Source organism: Crocodylus siamensis, chromosome 1 (assembly GCF_052110815.1).
Source record: "Crocodylus siamensis isolate JL-2025a chromosome 1, ASM5211081v1, whole genome shotgun sequence".
NCBI lineage: Eukaryota > Metazoa > Chordata > Crocodylia > Crocodylidae > Crocodylus > Crocodylus siamensis.
In genome coordinates this window covers 373,871,042-373,895,658 of record NC_143395.1, presented here as the reverse complement: position 1 = coordinate 373,895,658, position 24,617 = coordinate 373,871,042, and the positions used below count along the sequence as shown (strand labels likewise).

The 24,617-nt window shown below is 44.7% G+C and overlaps 1 protein-coding gene and 1 long non-coding RNA gene across 4 annotated transcripts in view; one reads left to right on the top strand and one right to left on the bottom strand.

The window, feature by feature from the left end:
• The window catches only part of DCLK1 (doublecortin like kinase 1), a 405,319-nt gene that overhangs the window by 209,274 nt on the left and 171,428 nt on the right, over positions 1 to 24,617 (bottom strand). The gene's annotated exons all lie outside the window — the stretch shown is intronic.
• Positions 1 to 24,617, top strand: part of LOC149875090 (uncharacterized) — a 32,061-nt gene that overhangs the window by 5,890 nt on the left and 1,554 nt on the right. The gene's annotated exons all lie outside the window — the stretch shown is intronic.

The following is a 24,617-nucleotide window of genomic DNA, read 5'->3' as shown; positions in this document are numbered from 1 at the left end:
CAGCTCATCTAGGCTCATGGGTCGGGGGGGGAGCAGGGAGTAGCTCCTTCTGCTGCACAAGCCCCTGGGGTATGCATGGGGGCATGTGCCACCCAGATCTGTGTGCAGGGCAAGGGCAGGCTGCAGGCTTAGGGCTGGGGGCTGCACTGGCCTCTTTCTGGCAGGAGGGTGGGCTGGGGCTGCACTTGGGGTGGGCAGGGACAGGGCAGGTGGCAACACTGAGGGGAAGGGGGCTTTGACAAATTTTGGGCTAACTGTATCCCACCCCACAGCTCCCCTTCCCAGCGTTGCTGCCACACGCCCTGAGCACAGCCTCAACCCAGCTCCCCGTGCCAGGAAGAGGCTAGAGTGGGGAGCCTGCCCTTGCCCTGCACACAAATCCAGGGGGCACATGCCCCACATGCCTTCCCTGGTGTTCATACAGCATGGGGAGCCACCCCTCCCATCCCCCATGCCCTCCAAATGAGCTGCCCATGGGTCCATCCTGCACCCTGCCCTGGCTGAGCAGCACTTGCCCTTGCCCCATTTGTTCCATCATCATGGGGGCCTCAATCTGACCTTTACAGGAAAAAAAACTAAAGATGGTAGCTTCTTTTAAATATCTTAACATCTAGTTTAGCAAAAATCTGAGCTGGAATAAGCACACTGAAAATGTAAACACTAGAGAAAACAAGCCTTGGGTGAAGATTTATCCTTTTATAATAAGATGGGCAGAAGAGTGGTTCTGATGGCACTACGGTCCATAGAATCCATTTTATTGTATGGAGTAGAATTTTGGGGTGTCCACCCTACGGTCCACCAAAAGAACTGAAAAAAAATTCTAATGGGTTTTTAAGGCAGTTTTTATCTCTACCTAATTCTACAGGGGGAGTGGGGACATCAGGAAACAGTCACACACACTGAACCCAAACTTATAAACATGAGCACCTTAACACAGTGAAGAACTCTAAACTACGGGATGAAAATTAGGGTATCTGGTAGGTGTAAAAGATCAAAGTGCAGTCTAGAATTCCTTCCTTTTCCAAATAAACCCTTGTTCGGGTAGTTAAATAACATTTATACTCTCCTCCAGAGTAATGGCCTGGGAAATGTACTGAGTCACTGACTCAATATTTACGCTATATTTAAAAAACAAGACACAAATTTAAGGTCTCCTTTACACGTTCATGTAAAGGCACAAATAGAATCTAATGCACAATCCACACTTTTGCATGTTCACACATGCACATCCACACATGCATGGCAGGAGGTGCAATTGGGGGATTGCACATTAGATCCCATCATCCCTTATTGGCAGTGCAGAGGAAGCCCAAACCCAGGCTCCCCCTGCATCGGGAAGAAGCAAGCTCCTGAAACTGACAGCTCCAGAGGCATCCAGCCATGGGGACGTTCCACATAACCCTGTGGCTGGGAAATACAGCTACCACAATCTGGGAGTACGTGAAGCCCCTGGGGTTGGGAGATTGCAGCAACCATGATCTCCCAGCCCCTGGGGTTTCACACAGTCCCAAGGATGGGAGATCAGGGCAGCAACTGTGATCTTTAAGTCCAGAAATTGTGGGGAGTCCCCAAGGCTGGAAGACTATGGCAGTTGCAATCTCCCAGACCTGGGAACTCCATGCACCCCAGAGGCTGGGACATCAGAACTGCGTTCTATCGCTCCTGGAACCCATCTGGGTCCTGGCACCAGGAGCTGTGCTGCCAGGACTCAGCATCTGCAGCTGCTGGAGCTGAGACTCTCCTTAATTTTGGGACCTCTAGCCCCATCTGGGCATGGTGTAACCCTGAGGCTTGGAGTCCCACAGTTCACAGGCCTCCCAGATGGATGGGAGACCCTGCTACATGTACAAATTAAAGCCTGATGGCAACCAGCTATAAAGTTGGTGCACATTTTCGAGGTCCAAATGTATAGCTGGTTGGAACTTTTTTGTGGCATGATAAGTACCTTGCATGTGTAGCTGGTCTTCAGGTAACTGCACAATTAACCAGTTAATTACACAATACATGCAATGTGTATTGGGAGCCTCAGTATTACAGATGCCAGCATGCAGACAGGGATGGTTTTACAATTAATACAGTTTGGCCAAGAACCTGCCTGTCTGTGGTGAAAAACTATAAACAATGAAAGGCCATTAATAGATTAAGATTCATTCAAATGAAATCTGAAGTCATGGGCAGGTGATGTCAAACTTCATATTCGGGGAGAATATGTTCTTGTGGGAAGAATGAGATAGATGACTTAAGTCACTATTTGTTGTCCTGTTTGTTCTTTGGAGAAATAAGAGGAAAATGGAACGTTTAAATACTGGGATAATGAAGAAAAAACATATCTGGCTTCTCCCCAGCAATTTGAAGCCTGCTTTATAGTACTTAGGTGTGTTTGCATTACATGCACAAAGAATAAGGGCCAAAATCAAATACAATTCCCCTGTTTTGTTTTGATTGCTTCTTTTTATCTTTTTTCCTCTCAGTCATATACTATGTTCTTTTAATTTTGTGTAAACTGGTAGAATGGATCTTTCTGTATGTTTTAGCAAAACTAATGAATTACATAACTATTGTTATATTTAATTTATTGTTCACTCTACTGTACTATGTCAGCAATAGCTGTAAACAAACTACTACTACTACTACTATAGTATTAAAATGATAATACGTATGAACAGTTATAGAAACAGATGAGACCTCTTATGTCATCTTGTTCATCTTTGATTTCATAGATTTCATAGACATTAGGGCTGGAAGGGACCTCAGGAGATCATCGAGTCCAGCCCCCTGCCCAAAGGGCAGGAAGTCAGCTGGGGTCATAGGATCCCAGCAAGATAAGCATCCAATTTACTCTTGAAGGTGTTCAATGTAGGTGCTTGAACCACCTCCGCTGGCAGATTGTTCCAGACCTTGGGGGCCCGGACAGTAAAGAAATTCTTCCTTATGTCCAGCCTGAAACGGACTTGCAGGAGTTTGTGACCATTTGACCTAGTCATCCCTTGGGGCGCTCTGGTGAACAAACGTTCCCCCAGATCCTGGTGGTCACCCCGATAAACTTATAGGTGGCCATCAGATCACCCCTGAGCCTACGCTTTTCCAGGCTGAAGAGTCCCATGGCTCTCAGCCTGTCATTGTAAGATCTGTTTTCCTGACCTCTGATCATGCGTGTGGCTCTCCTCTGGACTCTGAGTCAGTGCAGGATTGCTCCCTACAACATATTTTCCAGTGCTTTATTCAGGTCAGTTATATATGAGCAGGGAACCTGGTTTTCTCTGATCTAAAAAAATCCCCAATTAACAAATATAAAAATTAACCCCAAATCCACATTTTTCTGTGATTAAAATGAAATGCCATGATGTATATGTGAGGATTCCTGTATATGAGTTAAATCAAAGGACTTCCCTGAGGGGACTATGCCTGAGGAAAATCAGCAAAGTAATGTACCCAGAATGGCTTCATAGTTTCTTTGGATCAGGCAGCAACCACCCTGTGCTTGCCTCACCCCTTTTACAGGGCATTATTGTAAAAGGAGATGGCTAGGTATAGCAGCCATGCCTCCAAAAAAAAAAGGGGGGGGGGAAAAGCATATCTGTAGAAGCTCAATATTAAAAAGACTAAAATGCAAATTTTACAGCTATCTTGTTCTGCTCCTTAAAAGCAAAAACAAAAAAAGGAATTAAAAAAAATTAAACTTTAGCTGAAATACAGAGAAGCATGTTTTAATAATTCCCTCAAATCTAACCAAACTTTTCCCTCCCTATTGTCCTTGACTCAGTGTTTTTTATTCATATGCTCTCATTACGCACATCTCATCCCTGAAGATCAGGCTGTTTATGAAAAAATTAAATTTGCCATCGACATATAAGTACTTCCTTTCCAAGTTTCCGGTCCAAGACAATGATTTAGACAAAGGCATTAGAAGGTATCTGCTGTTTACACATTTTAAAAGCAGAACTGCAAAAAATTCATTCTTTTCTGTGGAAATGAAATCTCCATGGTGACAACTGCATCATCAAGCTGTGAGAGGTTTTCAGGGAACAAGGGTTTTTATAATGAGATTCTCTTTACAAGAGCGCCCTCTCTAAACGGAGAAGAGACGTGACTATAGGTACAATCTGGTTCAAGCAGAATAGAGCTATATAGAACGCATACCGAGTGCCCGTATTGTTCTGGGTAGGATACTAATGCTCTGAAACAGTACACAGTCCTTGTAACATTCTAACAATCCCAGCCAACATCTCTAAAATCACAAATCAGAAACACATGAATTTTCATAACAAACAGTCAAAGTGGCATGGAATCCCCTGCTCCCAACAGCAGCCAATCAGAAAACAAGACTCTATGTAATGAGTGGTGCAACACTTACCGAAAGGCTACAGTTCTTCCTGATGCTCTTGTTGATTAGTTTCTACCCTGGAGGTACACAACTGACAGTTCTTTTAATTTTATTTTTGCCACTGAATCAAAGAACCATAAAAAATTAGGTTTGGAAAGGACCTCAGGAGGTCATCTAGTCCAACCCCCTGCTTAAAGCAGGACCCACCCAGCTAGGTCATCCCAACCAAAGCTTTTGCTAGCCAGGTCTTGAAAGCCTCCAAGGATGGAGATTCCACCACCTCTCTGGGTAACCTGTCCCAGTGTCTTACTACTCTCCTAGTGAGAAAATTTTTCCTAATATTTAACCTAAACTTCCCTTGCTGCAACTTGAGACCATTGCTCCTTGTTTTGTCATCTGCCACCACTGAGAACAGTCTGGCTCCATCCTCTTTTGAACCCTCATTCAGGTAGTTAATGGCTGCTATTAAATCCCCCCTCTGTTTTCTCTTCTCTGGACTAAATAAGCTCAGTTCCTTCAATCTGCCCTCATAAGTCATGTCCTCCAGTCCCCTCATTATTTTTGTTGCTCTCCACTGGACTCCCTCAATTTATCCACATCCTTTCTGCAGTGGGGGGCCCAAAACTGAGCACAGTACTCCAGATGTGGCCTTACCAGTTCTAAATAGGGGGAATAATCACTTCCCTTGACCTACTGGCAACACTCCTACCAGTGCAGGCCAGCATGCCATTAGCTTTCTTGGCAACAAGGGCACACTGTTGGCTCATATTCAGCTTATTGTCCACTGTAACCCCCAGGTCTTTTTCTGCAAAGCTGCTGCCCAGCCAGTCAGTCCCTAGCCTGTACCAGTGCACAGGAATGTTCCTTCTTAACTGCAGGACTCTGCTCTCATCCTTGTTCAGCCTCATGAGATTCCTTTTGGCCCAGTCCTCCAATCTGTCTAAGTCAGTCTGAATCCTAGCCCTACCCTCCAGTACATCTACTACTACTGCCCCCAGCTTGGTGTCATCTGCAAACTTGCTGAGGGTGTACTCTGTGCCATCTTCCAGGTCACTGATGAAGACATTGGACAAAACCTGCCCCAGAATTGATCCCTAGGGCACTCCACTTGATATTAGCTGCCTACTAGGCATTGAGCCATTGATTACTACTCTCTGAACCCGCTCAAATGCTCCAACCAGTTTTCTAGCTACTTTCCAGTCCATTCATCCAGCCCATACTTCCTTAGCTTGCCTGCAAAAATGTTGTGGGAAACTGTATCGAAAGCCTTGCTAAAAATCAAGGTAAACCACATCCACTGGTCTCCCCACAACCACAGAGCCAGTCATCTCATCATAGAAGGCAATCAGGTTGGTCAGGCATGACTTGCCCTTGGTGAATTCATGCTCACTGTTCCTAATCACCTTCTTCTCCTCCAAGTACTTAGAAATGGATTTCTTGAGGATCTGTTTCATGGTTTTTCTAGGGACTGAGGTGAGGCTGACTCGTCTATAGTTTCCCTGGATCCTCCTTTTTCCCTTTCTTAAATATGGGCACCATGCTTGCCCTTCTCCAATCATCCGGGACCTCTCCTAATCACCATGCGTTTTCAGAGATGATGGCCAGTGGTTCTGCAATCTGAAGTTGCAGCTATTCTCCTCATTTATGCAATCCTTAAGATTTTTAATGCTTGTTTATTTCAATAACTAGTATGTTCATCAACATCCAGTTTGCACTATTTATAATTCAACCAGTACAGTTTGCTTCCAGGTGAGACCTGACACAAATTCCCTACAATGGGATATCATCCCTGCTCTCTAACTCTAAATAATGTTTGTGGCTTGGTCAGTAAAAGCATCGGTCAATACTGCTTCTGCAGCACCCCTGGGAGTGGTGCTCTCAAAGGGTGCCCTCACACTCTTACTCAAAACACAACAAATAAGGCAATGATGCTGCCTTAAGGGTTACCTCCCATTACTGCTCTTCAAATCTCTGACTCTGGCAGACTTGAGGAGGCAAAAGCATCCTCAGAGATAGGATTGGGGCAGATGGAGTAGGAGTATGTGGTTGAAGTATGCTTGAGAGCTGTGCTGCTGGAAATGGTACAGACATATGCTAAGGAGTCAATTCCTTTCTTCCATTATGTCCTGTGCCATGTTGTAAATTCCCCTCCTCATGTTCCTGTTGTTGAGTTACACAGCATTAGGATATATATTAAGTAAACGGAATCTTAAGCTGCAATGACAGACTGGAATTGTGTCTCTGTCTTTTTCCAGGAGACATGCTTGAGTTATGGTATATCCTTTTAGCAAAACTTTCACATCAGTTACCTAGAATAGACACACACTTCAGTTCCAAGGTAGGGAATTATGGTCAACTGGAGCCTACAACATGAGGATGGACCACTGCTCCAACAGATTCATATATAAACTTTTGGAAGGGATTCTTGAGGAAAGGAAAGCAGCTCTGAGCAAACAATCATCATGTGCACTTATCTACAAATGCTGTGTTGAAAAGCACTAACTGGTGTGTTTTGAGAAAGGTTTCTCTGTGGAAAATAGTAACAGAGTCAGTTCAATTTCTCCTTGTGAAACATTACCATGTCCTTTTTCGTAAGAGACTCTGTTAACACCACAGAGAAAATGTTACTTATTCATATGCATTAGAAACACCCTCAAAAACAGGTTACCTCACATCAACCCTGTTTATGACACATCTCTGGAACACTTTTAGTTGTGAAATATCTTTTTTGAGAGGGGATGACTGACTCTACAGATACCAGGTAGAGTGAAACTCAATTTGTACAGTCGTGGTATGTTTTCTGCAACTTTCTGTTATCATTCTCCCTCCCATTCCTTATGCATCTTAACATTTTCTTTATTTTTTAGGAAAGGTTGTCACTGAGCTGTCCACATACAAGCTGAGTCATCTTTATTTGTGCATTCCCTTCCCTGCCTTTAGCCAGATGTCAATATGTAGTCAGTATCCAAGTTGTATGTGGTACAATACAAATGCTTGTAAAGAGTTTACAATTGAAGTACAGATAAACTGTAGGGAGGAGACAAATTTGAGGGAGAACATCATAGTAATAAGATGACACTGGAACTCATTTATGTAATTCACTTCTTCCCCTTTGTTATAAGTATTTGCAGATGAGACCTGTGTTTCAATAAATACTTGAGAGATGCATATAGATACCATTTGAGTTTGAGTTTTAAAAAATTCCATATCATTCTTCTCCTTCCTTAACCCCTCTCCTAGATCTGATTGGGAATTATTTCTCAGAAACGGTTTTCAGGTGAAAATGCCACTTCTGTAAAATCAAATTTTATGTGGGATTTTTTCAGTTTTTCTGGTGTTTTTGAAAACAATTGTTCCCAGCTTCTTGATTCCCCCATCATCTTGACAGATAGATAGCTGGGGAGCAAAGGCTCCTGAGCCCTCCACAGTCCCTTTCTTCAGCAGCCCACCAGGCTGACTGTTCCAAAGATGGGGCTTCCAAGATTTACAGGCTCCCAATGGTATGGAAATCTTAGATAGCTCCCAGGATTCCCAATTCTTTGCCTGGTGGGCTTCTGATACTGCAGGCTGCTTGGGGAGCCTTAGAAACTTAGAGGTTGAAATGAAAATCTCAACTTTTTTCAAAACAAAATGTTGAAATATCCATTTTTCTTTCCATTTTGGAAGCATTTTTTGGCATCCTAGAATTCCCTGTAAAATGGGAATTCCAGTTTCAACTCAGCTGTACTATGTCTTCCATTTGTGAGCTCCTTGTAGCAGGGACTTTCCCTTCTAGGTAAAGTACCTACAAACTCACAGATGGTAACAAATAATAAGTATATAAAGGGCGTACACCAGGGTCTGAGGGAGCATCTGTTCACCAAGGCACTGTAAGGGTAGACAAGAAACAATGGACACAAACTAACTGAAGATCACTTCAGCTTGGACATAAGGAAAAATTCTTTACAATTCAAGTGCCTAGGGTCTGGAACAGGGTCTCCCCACCCTGAGGCAGTACAGTCACCTACCTGGAGATCTTTAAAAAACATCTTGATGAGCACCTTGCTGGGGTCATCTGACCCCAACAGTCTTTACTGCCCAAGTGCAGAGGGACTGGACCTGACGATCTTATGAGGTCCCTTCCAGCCCCCATCTTCTATGAATCTATGAATGATGCAAATGTAGACAGCCCAATATAAATGTAGGCAAATAAGGTCTGATCCAAAACCCCTTGAAGTCAACAGAAAGGTTCACATTGACATAAATGAGTTTGGAATCAGATCCATAAGAATTATGCAGCAACAGCCACACAAGATGTCTCAAATCCTTTATTTATTTAAGTAATCTATAAAAATTAAACCACCATAACACCATCCCTAGCTAAGCTGTAAAATAAGTGGAAACATGTGCTTCGGGCTAAATTAAGGAGTGAAACAATTTGTAAAACTGTTCTGGTGTAATACAAAAAGTATGAACTTTTAGCGTTTAAGAATCCAACTGAATGCAAATTGGCTGAGGCGTCGTACTCAGAGAGTGGTAGTGGATGGGTCATTTTTGAGCTGGAGGGAAGTGGGCAGTGGGGCCCCCCCGGGCTTGGTCCTTGGCCCTGCACTGTTCAATTTCTTTATAAGCAACTTGGACGATGGGGTGAAGAGCAGCCTGTTTAAATTCACAGATGACACCAAGATTTGGGGTGAGGTGGGCATGCTAGAAGGGAAGGACAGATTACAGCAGGACCTGGACAGGTTACAGGGGTAGGCAAATGAAAATAGGATGGGATTCAATACTGACAACTGCAGGGTGCTGCACTTGGGCAATAGGAACCAGCAGCATACCTATAGGTGGGGAACTCCCTTCTTGAAAGCACAGTGGCAGAAACAGATCTTGGAGTCACTACTGACTTCAAGATGAACATGGGCCAACAATGCAAGAACACGGTTAGTAGGGCTAACCGTATCTTGTCGAGCATCCACAGATGCATCTCAAGCAGGACCAAGAAGGTGATCCTCCCCCTTTATGTGACACTGGTCAGGCCACAGCTGGAGTATTGCATCCAGTTCTGGGCGCCGCACTTCAGGAGGGATGTGGACAGCATTGAGAGGGTCCACTCGCATGATCTGGGGATAGCAGGGCAGACCCTATGAGGAGAGGATACAGGACCTTAATCTGTTCAGCCTTCACAAGAGAAGGCGGGGGGGGACACCTGTTGGCCATCTATAAACTTACTATGGGGGGAACTAGCAGGGTTTGGGGAGACCTTGTTCCCCTGAGCGCCTCCTGGAGTAACAAGGAAGAACAGCCATAAGTTGCTAGAGAGTAGGTTTAGACTAGACATTAGAAGGCACTACTTCAAAGTCAGGGCGGCTAGGATCTGGAACCAACCTCCGGCTAGGATCTGGAACCAACCTCCAAGGGAAGTGGTGATGGCTCCTACCCTGGGGGTCTTTAAGAGGAGGCTCGACGTTTACCTGGCTGGGGTCATTTGAGCCCAGTTTTCTCTCCTGCCCATGGCAAGGGGTCAGTCTAGAAGATCTACAAAGTCCCTTCTGACCCTACATCTATGAAACTATGAAATACAGTATTTCCTCTGTCCCAAGTATATTACCATGCACTCCCGTTTTATATTAGATATGCAATATATACTCATTACACTACCAATAAAGGAAAGGTAACTCCACAGCCACTGAACACAGACAATCCAGGTAATAAAAGACTTAACAATGGACCGCTAAACATTTCTTTTTGAAAATGAGCCACTTGGCCATGCCAATCAGAGGCTTCCTCTGCTCTAATGGAAACTGAATCCAGCTAAATGCTATAAAATACGATCCTGTTTCTTCCACAGTAGTCTCACAATTAATCAGTATGTGGTTGTGACTAAAATTTCAAATACAGGAACAAAAACTGCAAGAGACAGGAATAGTAACAGGAAATAGAAAATAAACATTTAGACCTAAAGTGAGTTATTGTTGCTCTGAGGATTGTATTTCAGTACTAAGAGAATAGCAATTCTAGAAACACAGTTCCATATGAATGGAAGAGTATTTGGTTTGAATATTCAATTACATTTGGGTCAATTTTCCTCTGCTAAATTCTCATATTCTTCTGTTTCAACTGCAGTACAACATTGCCATGCAGTGGTCAGCCACATGAAATGCTAAAGCCGGTAGCTGATGGGACCCAATGGTCCTCATGTGGCTTCTCCAATCAAGAAAATTAGTTTAAATTATAACAAGTCTACTTTTATAGTTCCAATTACATTCTGGTTGCAATAAGTTGTGGTTAATTACAAAAGCAGATAGATATCTTTTCATTTGCGGGTAAGATTTCCTGACCGCACTAAAACTGTTTAAGGCAGGGAGGGATACTTAAGTTACTTCCAAAGGAAAGCAGTGGGATTCCTATGAGTAAGTTGTGAAGGAGAGACAATAGCAAAATAATAAGGTTGGGTGTTTACCCCAGCCTTATTCAAGCTGTTTTGTTCTGGTCTACTCTGGGAACTAAACTGTGTGTGGTCAATAGGCTAGGGTTGACTGCCAGGAGACAACAGACTGCTTTGAAACACCCCGGGGCATTTATACCCATCACAATTATTTTGTTTTCCACTTCCTTCTTAAATTTCAGAGCCTAAGACACAAAACACAATATTAGATAGTCTCAATGAAGGATCAGTGCAAAAGAAAAAAAATAAAAATCCCAAATAGCTTGCTCAGACGATCATACTAGAGCAACCAATATTTTCTGAGCTAGGTTCCTACCTATTTTTATCTATTTATTTTCATATTTATAGTCTCATAACCCTGCTGCTCAACTTCAATGCACCGGTGTCTGCTTCAAAGAAATCTACTTAACTCTTCTTGTGGCTGCCAAAAATATTTTTTAAAGAAATAAATGGAGGCACAAGGGTAGCAGCAAAATTGTTCACAAATCTCTTGTGTGAAAAATAATCTGTCATGAAGGAAAAGGAAGAGCAATCCTCATGTAATATTTAGGGCCCTTTGCAGGGCAGACAAGTGCTTTTCCATTTGTCATTTAAGTAGTTTACAAATGAAAATGCAATTCTTTCAGCATTTGGAATCTAATATTACTCTTCAAAATAATGTGCCGGGGTATCTACGCACAAGAACCAATAGTTTAGATGCATTTGCCCCGCACACAAACAATGCTGTACCAAGTTAATTTAATTCAGAGTGTGTGTGTGTCTGCACACACACATGCATGAATCTGTGCGCTTTTAAAGTAAGTAAGAAATTATAATTATTCATTTTCATAAGGAAACTTGCCCCAACCAGCCCCACCTCCCCACCCCCAGACTCCCCCAATGGCTTCCCCACACAGCCCCACCCCCCAACTTGCACCCCCAGGCCTCCATGGCTAACCCCAGAACCCCAGGCACCATCACAAAACCCAGAAAAAAAACAGAAAAAAGCCTCTGCTTACCTTTGAAGCAGGGGTGGTGGGGGGCTCCAGGGCTTCCTGAGCCCCACCCCCAGCAGCACAGGACAGTGGAGGGGCTGCTGGGGCTGTCACCCTGCCCCTCACTGTGCGGGGCGCCACTCAGCCACAGCAGCTCCAACTGCCAGTAAGTACCAAGGCTTGGGGTTTTTTTTAAAGCTATAGGGTGGGGGGGCAGAGGCCAGCCCCAGCAGGGGTTGGGAGGCTTGGTGGGGCTGGCGGAGGGGTCAGCCTCACCAGGGGGAGGGGCTTTTGGGGGGGCTGGCATGGGGAGGGGCCAGCCAGGGCAAAGGTTGGGGGCCTCAGGGGGTTGGTGGGGGAGGGGCTGGCGGGGGGAGGGGTCGGCTCCAGCAGGGGTTGGGGGCTGGGGAAGTGGGCGGGGCCATCGAGGGTCCCCCCCCCCATGGTCTCTTCCCCCATCCTCCAGCCCCTCCGACCCCTTACTTACCAGCACTGGAGCCCTGGTGCTGAAAAACACGTAGCCCAGCCTGCCGCATGTTTCAGCACCAGGGTGAGTGGCCAACCACAGAGCCCTCTGGCAGCCAGAGCATCTCCATGGAGGACCTAGCCTCCATAGTTTCATAGTTTCATAGTAGCTAGAGTCGGAAGGGACCTAGGTAGATCATCTAGTCCGACCCCCTGCCTTGGCAGGAAAGAGCACCGGGGTCAGATGACCCCGGCAAGGTGCTCATCTAACTTCCTTTTAAAAATCCCCAGGCTAGGAGCCTGCACCACTTCCCCTGGAAGCTGGTTCCAGGCCCTAGCCGCCCTGACTGTGAAGTAGTGCCTCCTAATATCTAATCTAAACTTACCCTCCGCCAGCTTGTGACCGTTATTCCTGGTCACTCCTGGCAGCGCACGGGGGAACAGGGACTCCCCCAATACCTGCTGATCCCCCCTGACCAGTTTGTAGCAAGCCACAAGGTCCCCCCTTAACCTTCTCTTGTGGAGGCTAAACAGGTTCAGGTCCCGTAGCCTCTCCTCATAAGGCCTGCCCTGCTGACCCTTGATCATACGAGTGGCCCTCCTCTGAACTCTTTCCATATCGTCCACGTCCCTCTTGAAGTGTGGCGCCCAGAACTGGACGCAGTACTCCAGCTGCGGCCTGACCAGTGCCGTATAGAGGGGGAGGATCACCTCCCTGGACCTGCTCGAGATGCCTCTGTGGATGCATGACAGGGTACGGTTGGCCTTCTTGACTGCCTCCCCACACTGCCGGCCCATGTTCATCGTGGAGTCAATGACGACTCCAAGATCCTTTTCCGTCTCCGTGCTGGCAAGAGGGGAGTTCCCCAACCTGTAAGTGTGGTGCCGGTTCTTCCTCCCCATGTGCAACACCTTGCACTTATCAGTGTTAAACCCCATCCTATTCTCATCCGCCCACCGTTGCAACCTGTCAAGGTCAGCTTGTAGCCTATTGCACCCTTCTAGTGCACCCACATCCCCCCACATCTTAGTGTCATCAGCAAACTTGAACAGGGTGCTTTCTACCCCGTCATCCAAGTCACTGATGAAGATGTTGAACAGTGCGGGCCCGAGGACCGAGCCCTGCGGAACCCCACTGCCCACGTCCTTCCAGGTCGAGAAGAACCCATCCACTACCACCCTCTGGGTGCGGCCCTCCAACCAGTTGGCGACCCATTTGACCGTGTGGGCATCGACACCACAGTCTCCCAGCTTTTTGATGAGGACAGGGTGAGAGACAGTGTCGAAAGCCTTCCAGAAGTCCAGAAAGACTACATCCACAGCAACAACCCCTGCGTCTAATGATTTGGTGACCTGATCGTAAAAGGCCACCAGGTTGGTCTGACAAGACCTGCCACTGATGAACCCATGTTGGTTGCCCCTGAGCATGCATTCCCCCGCAAGGCCCTCCTGGATGTGTGCCAGGATAATTTTTTCAAAGAGCTTACCCGGGATTGAGGTAAGACTAACTGGCCTGTAATTTCCCGGGTCCTCTTTTTTTCCCTTTTTGAAGATAGGGACCACATTGGCCCTCTTCCAATCCTCCGGCACCTTGCCAGAGCACCACGAGTGCTCATAGAGCCGCGCCGGGGTCCCGCAATGACCTCGGCCAGTTCCTGTAGAACCCTAGGGTGAAGATCGTCCGGACCAGCGGACTTGAACACGTCCAGCCTCTCCAGAAGTACCCTAACTAACTCCTCGCTAACCCCTGGCCCAGGCGTGTCTCTCCCGGGGCCCGAGGGGGGCCCAGCAGGGAGGTGGCTGAACTGGTCCCTACTTAGGAAGACAGAGGCAAAGAAATCGTTAAATATGTTAGCTTTATCATCTGGCGTGATGACTAAGTTGCCCATCGTGTCCTGCAGGGGCCCCACATTACCCGGGACCCTCTTTTTACCCCCTATATATTTGAAGAAGGACTTCTTATTGTCCTTAATCCGGGAAGCTAGTCCTATCTCCATCTCTGCCTTGGCCCTCCTGACTGCCCCCCTACATCCTCGGGCGACTGTAACATAGTCCTTCTTGGTGATGACCCCATCCCTCCATTGGGTATATGCCTCCCTTTTAGCAAGGAGACATTCCCGGATGCTCTTAGTGAGCCATGGGGGTTTATGTGCCCTCCTGCTCCCTTTGACCCTTGTTGGGATTACCTCCCTTTGGGCATGGAGGATCGTCTCCTTAAGGAGCAACCACTCACCTTCGACATCTGATTCCCTTCCCCTCTGGGTCCTCAGCGCTTCCCCAATGATCCTCCTTAGTTTGTTGAAGTCAGCCCTCCTAAAGTCTAGGGCTGTTGCCTTGCTGCAGCCCTTTGCCACCTTACGCTGGATGGTGAATTCCAGCAAGCGATGATCACTGTCTCCCAGGTGGCCCATCACCCGCAGCCCCCTCACCAGGTCATCACCCGTGGCCAGCACTAGGTCCAACAAGGCGTCTCCCCTGGTGGGACTGTGCACCTCCTGGGTTAGATGGAGGTCCTGCACTCTGGCTAAGAACCGACGTGAGCGATCAGACTTGGCTGACTGCTCCTCCCAGCAGATGTCTGGGAAGTTCAGGTCCCCCATGATGACCACATCCTTAGCCCTCACTGCCTCTGTGAGCTGACCTAAGAATTCCTGGTCGAGCTCTTCTCCCTGGTTGGGAGGTCTATAGTAGACTCCCACCGTTAAGTCTCTCTCCCCTGGACTGCCTTTTACTCTAACCCAGAGCACCTCAGAGTGCCCCCCCTCTACCCCCTTGCTAATTGACGAGGAAGTATATTCCTCCTTGATGTAGAGTGCTACTCCTCCACCTTTCCTTCCTATCCTGTCCCTCCTGTATAGCCTATAGCCCTTGACACTCACCGCCCAGTCATGCGATGAGTCCCACCACGTTTCTGTGATCCCTACTATGTCAGGGCTGGTGACAGCTAGGAGAAGGGCGAGTTCCTCCTGCTTCTTCCCCATACTTCAAGCATTCGTGTAGAGGCATTTGAGGCCTCCAACGGTTGTGCCCTTACCCCCTAGTCTCAGCAATGCCCCGTCCCCCATCACTCCAGTTGCCTCAGGGCAGTGACTGGGACCATGCCCTGCCCCACTTTTTTAAAACTTCGATTTTTTTAGACCCCTGGATATCTAGAGGTCTAATTTTCTCCCCATGCTGCAAACCTGCAGTGCAGGGAACATTTTTTCATTCCCGCACATGCCTGTTGCCCCACCTCAAAGGGGTTTGAGGTGGGGCAAGAGGCACATGCGTGCTCACGTGGATGCGCCCACAGAGTCAAATGCCAATTTCTGAGAATTTATAATAGTTTCAAAGACGAGAATGGAATGAAGTCTAAAAATTAAGTCTAAAACATTTTTCAGGGTAAACATATATCACAGTGTCATAGAGAAGCAGAGCTAGAAGTGACCTCCAGGGGTCATCTACTGCAACCTCCTGCCTGAGACAGAATAATCCCTATCAAAACCATCTTATACAAATTGATTTTCTAACCTATTAGCAAAATGACAGAGTCAACCCTGACAAAACCACAAAACATAATTCCCTGACCTGCCACACGTAAAGCAGAAGGACCACGCCAGTCAATGTCTTGGTGCTGCAAGACTGTTAAAACACACTCAAGAGATCCAAGGAAGAGGATTATGACCTCCTCCTGTCCCCAACTACTAAAGGAAGGCAACCCCCCCCAGGCCACATCAATTTGATCATGGGGTAAAATTCCTTCAGAAATGGCAATCAGTCTGACCCTGAATGGAAGGGTAAGACCTTCTAGCCAGGAATTTCTGGGTTTAAGACCCAGCAGCAGCACTTGCACTCCCCAGTCACAATATTCAGCCTTGGATGCAGCCAACCCCACAATGGTGTTGTAATGTGTCATACTTAATGTATTTAATAGCCATATTAAATTGCTTAGTTCAAAACTGCCGTACATCATGGATCACTAAGCTACTCTGTTAATTCTTAAGAAGTCTTATTATACATACTTTTTTCAAAATCTTGTAGACTTGCTTCCATTTAAAAGTATCAAAAGTCAGATGCATATGACCAAAACTTTCTCAAGATCTGTTCCTTACAGAAGCTCTGAGATGGCAAACTTTTCATATCAGTAATTATACCTGCACTTTTATAACTATTTCATAAGAAGGCTGCATTATTATTTCCATTAGACGTAGGAAAAGACAGGTTATGACAGGGGCGGGCAATTATTTTGTGTAGAGGGCCACTTGCTGAGTTTTGGCAAGCCAAAAGTGAAGAAGGCAGTTTCCCAATAATCACTTAAAAATAAGGTTATACACAAAGTTGAGAGGTCTCTGAATTGAGAGCAATACTTTGCTCTCTCTCTCAGTACATGTTATGTTTGATTTGTGACTTTGAAATTAAGTTCTCAGAGGAGAGACAGGTAAAATACTGATGTGTGGAAAGGTGGGTTATGTGAAGCTGTCACTTAAGTTGAATATACCACTTGTTTTCCTTGTGGCCCAAAGGTTTGTGTAACAAACTACAGATATACAAAAACATTTCAGAATAGAAAGTGACTTTTTTTCTTTCAAGAAATTTTAGTTCTAAAATACTAGTGTTCCAGTTCAGGCCAACATCATTTTAGTTTCTATGACAAAATGTTCTCATGTTAACCCACTTACTAATGAAGGACTCTGACAACATTAACTATGTAAACTGCCTTTCTTTCAAGCATAATCATTAGTAAAATAAGTATAAGACAGCACTCCATTGTATATGGTTTGGAATTTAACTGAGATGTAGGATGCCTTCTGGCTAGATACACGTGCTGCGTCCAGGCTCAGTATGCAACACTGGAAAGCAGTGACATGGTTGACTTATAAAAAAGGGGGGGGAAAGGAAAAACAGATGTCAAGGTTTCAACAAGTCATTGTGCACTGCAGCTGGAACCAGTACAAAAGCAATACAAGTGTGGTGATAATGTAGCATTTCATGCAATGATAAGGGCAATAAAATAGCAGAAAATGTAAAGGCCTGAACTCCAAGGCACCTCCTTCAAATTCCACAGGGTCAGTGGGGCTGAACAATAATAATAATCCTCTCAATAACCAGACCATATGATCTAATTATTTAGGCTTTTTATGCTCAAGGAAAACTGAAAATTGAGTGCTTCTTTCTTTTACATGCAAGCTATAGGCAGTAAATCTAACGTGAAATCCAAAGGGGACATTTCAATGTACTCGCTACTATCATGAGCCTAGAGAAATCACTTCTTAGATTATTTGGCAATAGTTTCCCTTATTACTACAAATGTTGATAATATACAGAAAGTGCATTAATATATAATATATTATATCAATATAATATATTAATATTAACATGATATTCCAGTGATAACATGCTTTCAAGTCTGAGTCAGTATTTGGAAAGAGTAGAAGCCCTTTTGGATTATCAATTATTTTCTCTCACTGCTGTGTTAAAAATTTAAAGAAACTCCTTCAGAGAAAACTGCCTTCAATAGATGCAGTTCTAAATGATGTGAATGAGGATAACAATCTGGTGGGATGATTTTCATAATGGGGTAATCAGCCTAGATGAATATAAAGGCTATCTTGGATGGCTCAGAAAGAGAAACATGGAAAGTTACAGAAGCACTTCAAAAATGTCAGTTATGCTAGGGACCTATTACTTTGAGTATTAAGAAACTTGTGTTGCAATTAGATGAAAGAATGAAAAAGAAAAATGCAGTGACTTTGTTCAACCCTTTTTGGAGTGGAGAGTCATAAGAGAAAATCTTGAATTTAATTCTGACAGTGACTCCCCCCTACCTGCACCTGTGACCTTTAGCAAATCCCAGTTTATTCTTTGTAATGGAGAGAAGACACTGAAAAGCACAGTACAAGGAGAGAGATGGATATCACAATACATTCCCTTTAAAAAGATAGGTTCAATGAATAATGCAACACTTTCTCAGTACATTAAATTCAGAGAAAATAAAGAAATCTAGCTGAGTAGGAATAAAATCTAGGAAGAGGCAGAATTTGCTAGGAAGAGATGGGAACCACCTGACAAAGAGAGGGAAGAGCATCTTTGCAGACAGGTGAAAACAGCTTTAAACTAGGTTCACCAGGGGGGGAATGGAGACCAAAGCCCTGAGGTAAGTATGGAAGTGAGTGAGCTGGAAGAAGCATAAAGAGGAAGGGGCTACAGGGGAACCCTTCTCTTTCTTCCTAAGAAAGTAGGGCAATCAGCTAGTTACATCAGGTGTCTGTACACGGATGCACAGAGCCTGGAAAACAAGCAGGAAGAGTTGGAAGTCCTTGCACAGTCAAGGAACTATGACGTGATTGGAATAGCAGAGACTTGGTGGGAGCTCACATGACTGGAGCACTGTCATGGATGGGTACAAACTGTTCAAGAAGGGGAAAAGAGGAGGAGTTGCACTGTAAAAGAGCTGTATGATCGCTCAGAGCTCCAATATGAAACTGGAGATAGGCCTGTCAAAAGTTTCTGAGTTATGGTCAGAGGGGAGAGCAACAAGGGTGCTGTCACGGTGGGGGTCTGCTATAGAGGGGGATGAGGAGGTTAAGGCTTTCTTCAGACAACTAGCAGAAGTTTCTAGATCATGGGACCTGGTTCCCATCTGCTGGGAAGGCAATACAGAAGTGCACGGACAATCTAGGAAATTTTTGGAGAGAGTCGGAGATAAACTTCCTGGTGCAAGTGTTGCAGAGGCTGACTAGGGGCTGTGCTCTTCTTGACCTACTGCTTACAAACAGGGAAGAATTGGTGGAGGATGTAAAAGTGGATGGCAACTTGGGCAGCAGTGACCATGAGATGACTGATTTCAGGAACCTGACAAAAGGAAGAAAGGAGAGCATCAGGGTATGAACCCTGGACTTCAGAAAAGCAGATTTTGATTCCCTCAGGGAACTGATGGGCAGGATCCCCTTGGGAGGCCAGTCTGAGGGGGAAAGGAGTCCAAGACAGCTGTTTTCATTTTAAAGAAACCTTACTGAGGCCACAGGAACAAACCAGCCCAGCTTGCAGGAAGAATAGCAAATATGGCAGGCAACCAGCTTGGCTTAGTAGAGAACTATTCTGTGAGCTTAAACACCAAAAAGAAGCTTACAAGAAGGGGAAGCTTGGACAGATCACTAGGAAGGTATAAGAATACTGCCTGAGCATGCAGGGATGAAGTCAGGCCAAAGTGCAATTGGAGCTGCAGCTTGCAAGGGATGTGAAGGGTAACAAGAAGGGTTTTACAAGTATGTTAGCAACAAGAGGAAGGTCAGGTAAAGGGCGGGTCCCTTACTGAGTGGGGGAGGCAACCCGTTGTGACAAAGGATGCAGAAAATGCTGAAGTACTCAATGCCTTTTTTACCTCAGTCTTCACAGGCAAGGTCAGCTCCCAGACTACTGTACCACGCAGCACAGTTTGGGGAGAAGGTGAGCAATCCTCAGCAGTAAAAGAACAGGATAGGGACTATTTAGAACAGCTGGACATGTACAAATCCATGGGGCTGGGTGCAATGCATCTGAGGGTGCTGAGGCTTATGTGATTGTAGAGCTACTGGCCATTATCTTTGAAAACTCGTGGCAATCAGGGCAGGTCCTGGGCAATTTGAAAGGGCAAATATAGTGCCCATAGAGTGGAAGAAAGAGGATCCAGGAAACTACAGACCAGTCAACCTCAGTCCCTGGAAAAATCATGGAGTAATCCATTTCTAACCACCTAGAGGAGAAGAAAGTGATCAGGAACAGTTGGTTTGGATTCACCAAGGGCCAGTCTTGCCTGAGCAACCTGAATACCTTCTATGGTGAGATGACTGATTCTGTAGATGCAGGGAAAGCAGTGAACAATTACCATGAGTTTAGCAAGGCTTTTGATATGGTCTCCCACAACACTGCAAGCAAGCTGAGGAAGTATGGATTGATGAATGGACTGTAAGGTGAATAGAAAATTGGCAGGATTGTTGGGTTCAACAGGTAGTAACCAATGGCTCAATGTCTAGCTGGCAACCAGTATCAAGTAGAGTGCTGCAGAGGTCAGTTTTGGGGCTGGTTTTATTTACTATCTACATTAACGATCAGGAAGATGGGATGAACTGCACCCTAAGCAAGTTTGCTGATGACACCAAGCTTGGGGGAGTAGTAGATACATTGGAGGCTAGGGCTAGAATTCAGAGAGACATAGACAATTTGGAGTACTGGGTCAAAAGAAATTTCATGAAATGTAACAAGGACAAGTACAAATTCCTGCTCTTAGGACGGAAGAATCCTATGCACCACTACAGGCTTGGGACCAACTGCTATAAGCAGCAGCTCTACAGAAAAGGACCTGGGGATTACAGAGGACAATAAGATGGATATGAGTCAGCAGTGTGCCCTTGTTGACAAGAAGGCTAACAGCGAACTGGGCTGCATTAGTAAGTTGGTTGTCAGCAGATCAAGGGATGTAATTAATCCCCTCTGTTCTGGCCATGTCTGGGGTACTGTGTCCAGTTTTGGGCCCCTCACTATAAGAAGGATTTGAACAAGTTAGAGTGAGTCTAACAGAGGGTGACAAAAATAATTAAGAGGCTGAGGCACATGATTTATGAGAACAGGCTAAGGGAACTGAGCTTATTTAGTCTGGAGAAGAGAAGACTGAGGCAGGATTTGATAGCAGCCTTTAACTACGTGAAGGGTGCTTGTAAACAGGATGGGGCTAGATTGTTCTCAATGGTGACAGACAACAGAACAAAGAGCAATGGTTTCAAGGTGCAGCAAGGGAAATTTAGGTTGGACATTAGGGAAAAACTCTCTCACTAGAAGGGTGGTTAAGCATTTGAATGGCTTAGCTAGAGAGGTGGTGGAATCTCCATCCTCAGAGGTTTTTAAGGCTTTGCTCAACAAAGCCCTGGATGGAATGATCCAGTTGTGGATGGCCCTGCTTTGAGCAAGGGGTTGGACTAGATGACCTCCTGAGATTCCTTCCAACCCCAGTTTTCTATGATTCTATGAAAGTCCATGGATACAGTAAAACCTCCAGAGTCATAACTGATATTAATGAAACAAGACAAAAAAACTAGACTACCTCTAAAGAAGGAAAATGCCAGCAGTAAGATGCACATAGTGTGATTTCACAAGGGAGTGGTTCAAGATTTTAAGAATGAGAGATAAAGAGAGAATGAAGAAGGTAAGTGTGTGTGAGGAAGACAACCAAACTCAAGTCTTTGGATTTGGTTAAGTTGTAAAGGGAAGTCACCAAAACAGAATAAATTACCGTAATTAAGTTTCAGGAGTTATGGGAATCAAGAGGAACTTTCAAATATGGCAGAAAGAAAAAACAGTTCTTGGATGTTGACCGAACTCCCTTCTTTAAAAACAAATGAACAAAAAGAAATCCCCTCACCTTTAATAATGAAAACCACCACCACCAAAAAAGTTTTAATATATTAAAGTAGCAATTAGTATATCATACCTAAACATTACCATAAACATAGCTCCTTTCTTAAGGGCTGACAATTGGAACAATACTTTGTAAGCTTAAAAAAAAAAAAAAAAAATCAAACTTTGGATGAGAAAAATCACACAACTGAAAATATAAGCTGGTATGCAATACCACTGATATGAACTGATACGCTGACAAGCATATGTTGATCCGTACAACAGATGAACAACACTGCACATAAGGTTAATAAAGTACCAGAAATTTCATCCTCATCAGCACACCTTCAGATGACATTATTAAAAGCTGTAATATGGTATAGCTGAAACTTTAAAAAAAAGCCAAAAGAAATATCAGAATTTGGTAGTGACCTGGTTCATTCAGCCCTAACAATACAGAGGCACACATCTGCTGCCAGTAGCAGCACTCCTTGGCACTCTGAGTTGTACAAGAAACACTTGCTAAGAGCATTTTCAAATTATGTGGCTTTTTAAAAATAAAATGGCTGAGGCATAAATGACTCCAAGAAAATTCCAGATCTCACTGATCCAGCAGTATTTGGGAGCAACTGCTGAGTAAGTAACAGTTGAACTAGAGATCCTAGCAATTATGCAATTCATTATCTGTCCTTGCACAGCTTTAGATTGATTTATTAAGGGATATGGCCTGTGTCTGATTCTATTAGCAACCATGAACTCAAGTGTAGTAGACCTAAATTTATGGGAATTCACTTATGTGATCTCTCATGTATTGAGGAATGATGTAACAAGCATGATAAAAGTCAAGCTACACCATTTAGAAGAATCTGTTGAATTTGTAATTCACACTAGTGCTGTATCTGAGTACACTAGAAAGTAAAGGAGGAATAACAGAAAACAGCATCATGCTGTAAAAAGAAATTTAGACCACAAGTCATTTCAAGGGTGATAATGCCTTGCTCTGCATTTTGGGTTTCTGCTTTTCAGTGCATCTCACTGATGTCAACTGGATTTGAATCAAGCTCTAACGTCAAATGCAGAGTGATGAATACCACTGAATTTCAGAACAGACGAATGGTGATAACCATACTATCTGGAGCAGAGATCATGCCAGACCTCACACAGACAGGAAATATCCAAAAACAGTGGTGGCAAAAATGATTAGTAGGTAGCTCCACTCCAAAGACAGAGAACAAAGCCACACCCAGAACAGCAGTAGTGGCCACCAAGGATAGAGTTCTGGTACAAAAAACAAAAAAAATTGCAGTCAAGGATGGAAGGGAATACAAAAAATGGAAACAGAGAAGCTACCACAAGATGGTCTCCATTAGCTTTGGCACCTCCAAGAGACATTCCTGAGGCCTCTAGATAGGACAAAACTCCAAGACTCAAAGCTAAATTCTTCCCAAGTAACTACAGGCTTTTTCAAATCTCTGTAATACTCAATCCATTGTTTTAACAGTGTGGTTTTACTGATGAGAAGGAGTATTTTGCCCTCACTGAGCTCATGTGGGGAAACAGATTCACTTAATGGCAGAGTCTGTTGCCATTTAAGTCAATGGCAAAACTGCTGTTGACTTTAACCATTCAGAGCTTGGTCTTTTACTCTGGAAGAATTACTTGCAACTCTCAGCGTCCTTGCAGCAACTCGGGGAAAGTTCAAGGTATTCCCCTGCCAAGTACTGTAGGAACTTCTTGGTTTTGGAAGCCAATTTTCAGTCTTTCCTGGAACAATTATTTTGGGCTGTATTTTCAAAGCCACAAACCAAATATCCAAAAAAGAGAAAGAAGTTAAACTGGGTAACAAGAACATGACTAACATAGCTTCATTTTAGGTACTTCAGTGTCCAGCTATTTAATAACACCACAATTATTTGCCATGTACTGGAAGAGCAATCCCATGTAATTATAAAAATGAACATGATTATTTTCATTGGTGTAAGCTAGGCATTAGCTTTTTTGTAGTGGTTGTTCTGTAATCACTGGGAACAAGTGATCCTCTTTGCATTCACAATACTAACACTGTGGTATAGAACATGTTGTTGGGGAACATCTGTGACCAAGAAATGTGCCCCACCTACCTGGCTCCTGCCCTACTTGCACCAAGACATGGAAATGAAGCAGTGAAGCCACCCTGAGTACTTCTCCCAGTGCTGTCCTCAAGCATGTTTGAGACTGATCTTGAGAGCAGCAGGATCACTTTCAAGAAGCTCCTCTCCCTCACTTCTGAGTAAGATAAGAGGAGAGCTTCTTGATCGCTTTCAGGAACACTATGCAAGCATCATATATTTATTTTTAGTAGGCACTCACAAGGGTTTGTTCCATGGAAGTCCCAAATTTAGAAGATGGCACAGAAGGTGGGTGTGTTAGGTTCTTCCCCTTCTTGATCAATAATGATCACTGCAACCACTATGGAAATACTTTCTTTTTTTATTACCCAGTATTTTTTTCAGGGAAATCTGGACACACAGAACACGTTACCTTGTTTACTCAAATTTAAGACAAGGGCTCTCCTCCCCCATTTAGCATGAGGAAAAAAACCTCCATCACCTGCCCCCCCATCACCTCTGACCCCAGTCTGCACCTCTGCCATCTCTCCCCCTGCAGTCTTTGACCCCCACAACTCACCTGTTGGTCACCTTGCCCCCCCCCCAACCTTCAACTACCTCTGTCCCCACGAGGGGCATGGCTGCAATCTCCCAGCCTTGGGACATCACAGCAGCTTCTGTCTTCCAGACTCAGGGGTTTCATGCACCCCTGAAACTCGATATTCATGGCAGCTGTGACTCCCAGCAGCAGGAATACATGGGGAAGCCCTGTGGCTGGGAGCCACCTCATGAGAGATGGAAGTTTGCATCTTGCTGGTGCAGGGGGTGCCCAGCAATAAGGCGCAGTCGGCTCTAATGTGTGATCCCATAATCATGCCTCTTGCCATGTACATGTGGCATGGCAGGAGGTGCAATTGTGTGGACTGCACATTAGTTCTCATTGTGCCTTTACCTGCATGTGTAGAGTGGCCCCAAAGGCTGGAAAAAAATACCAGCTG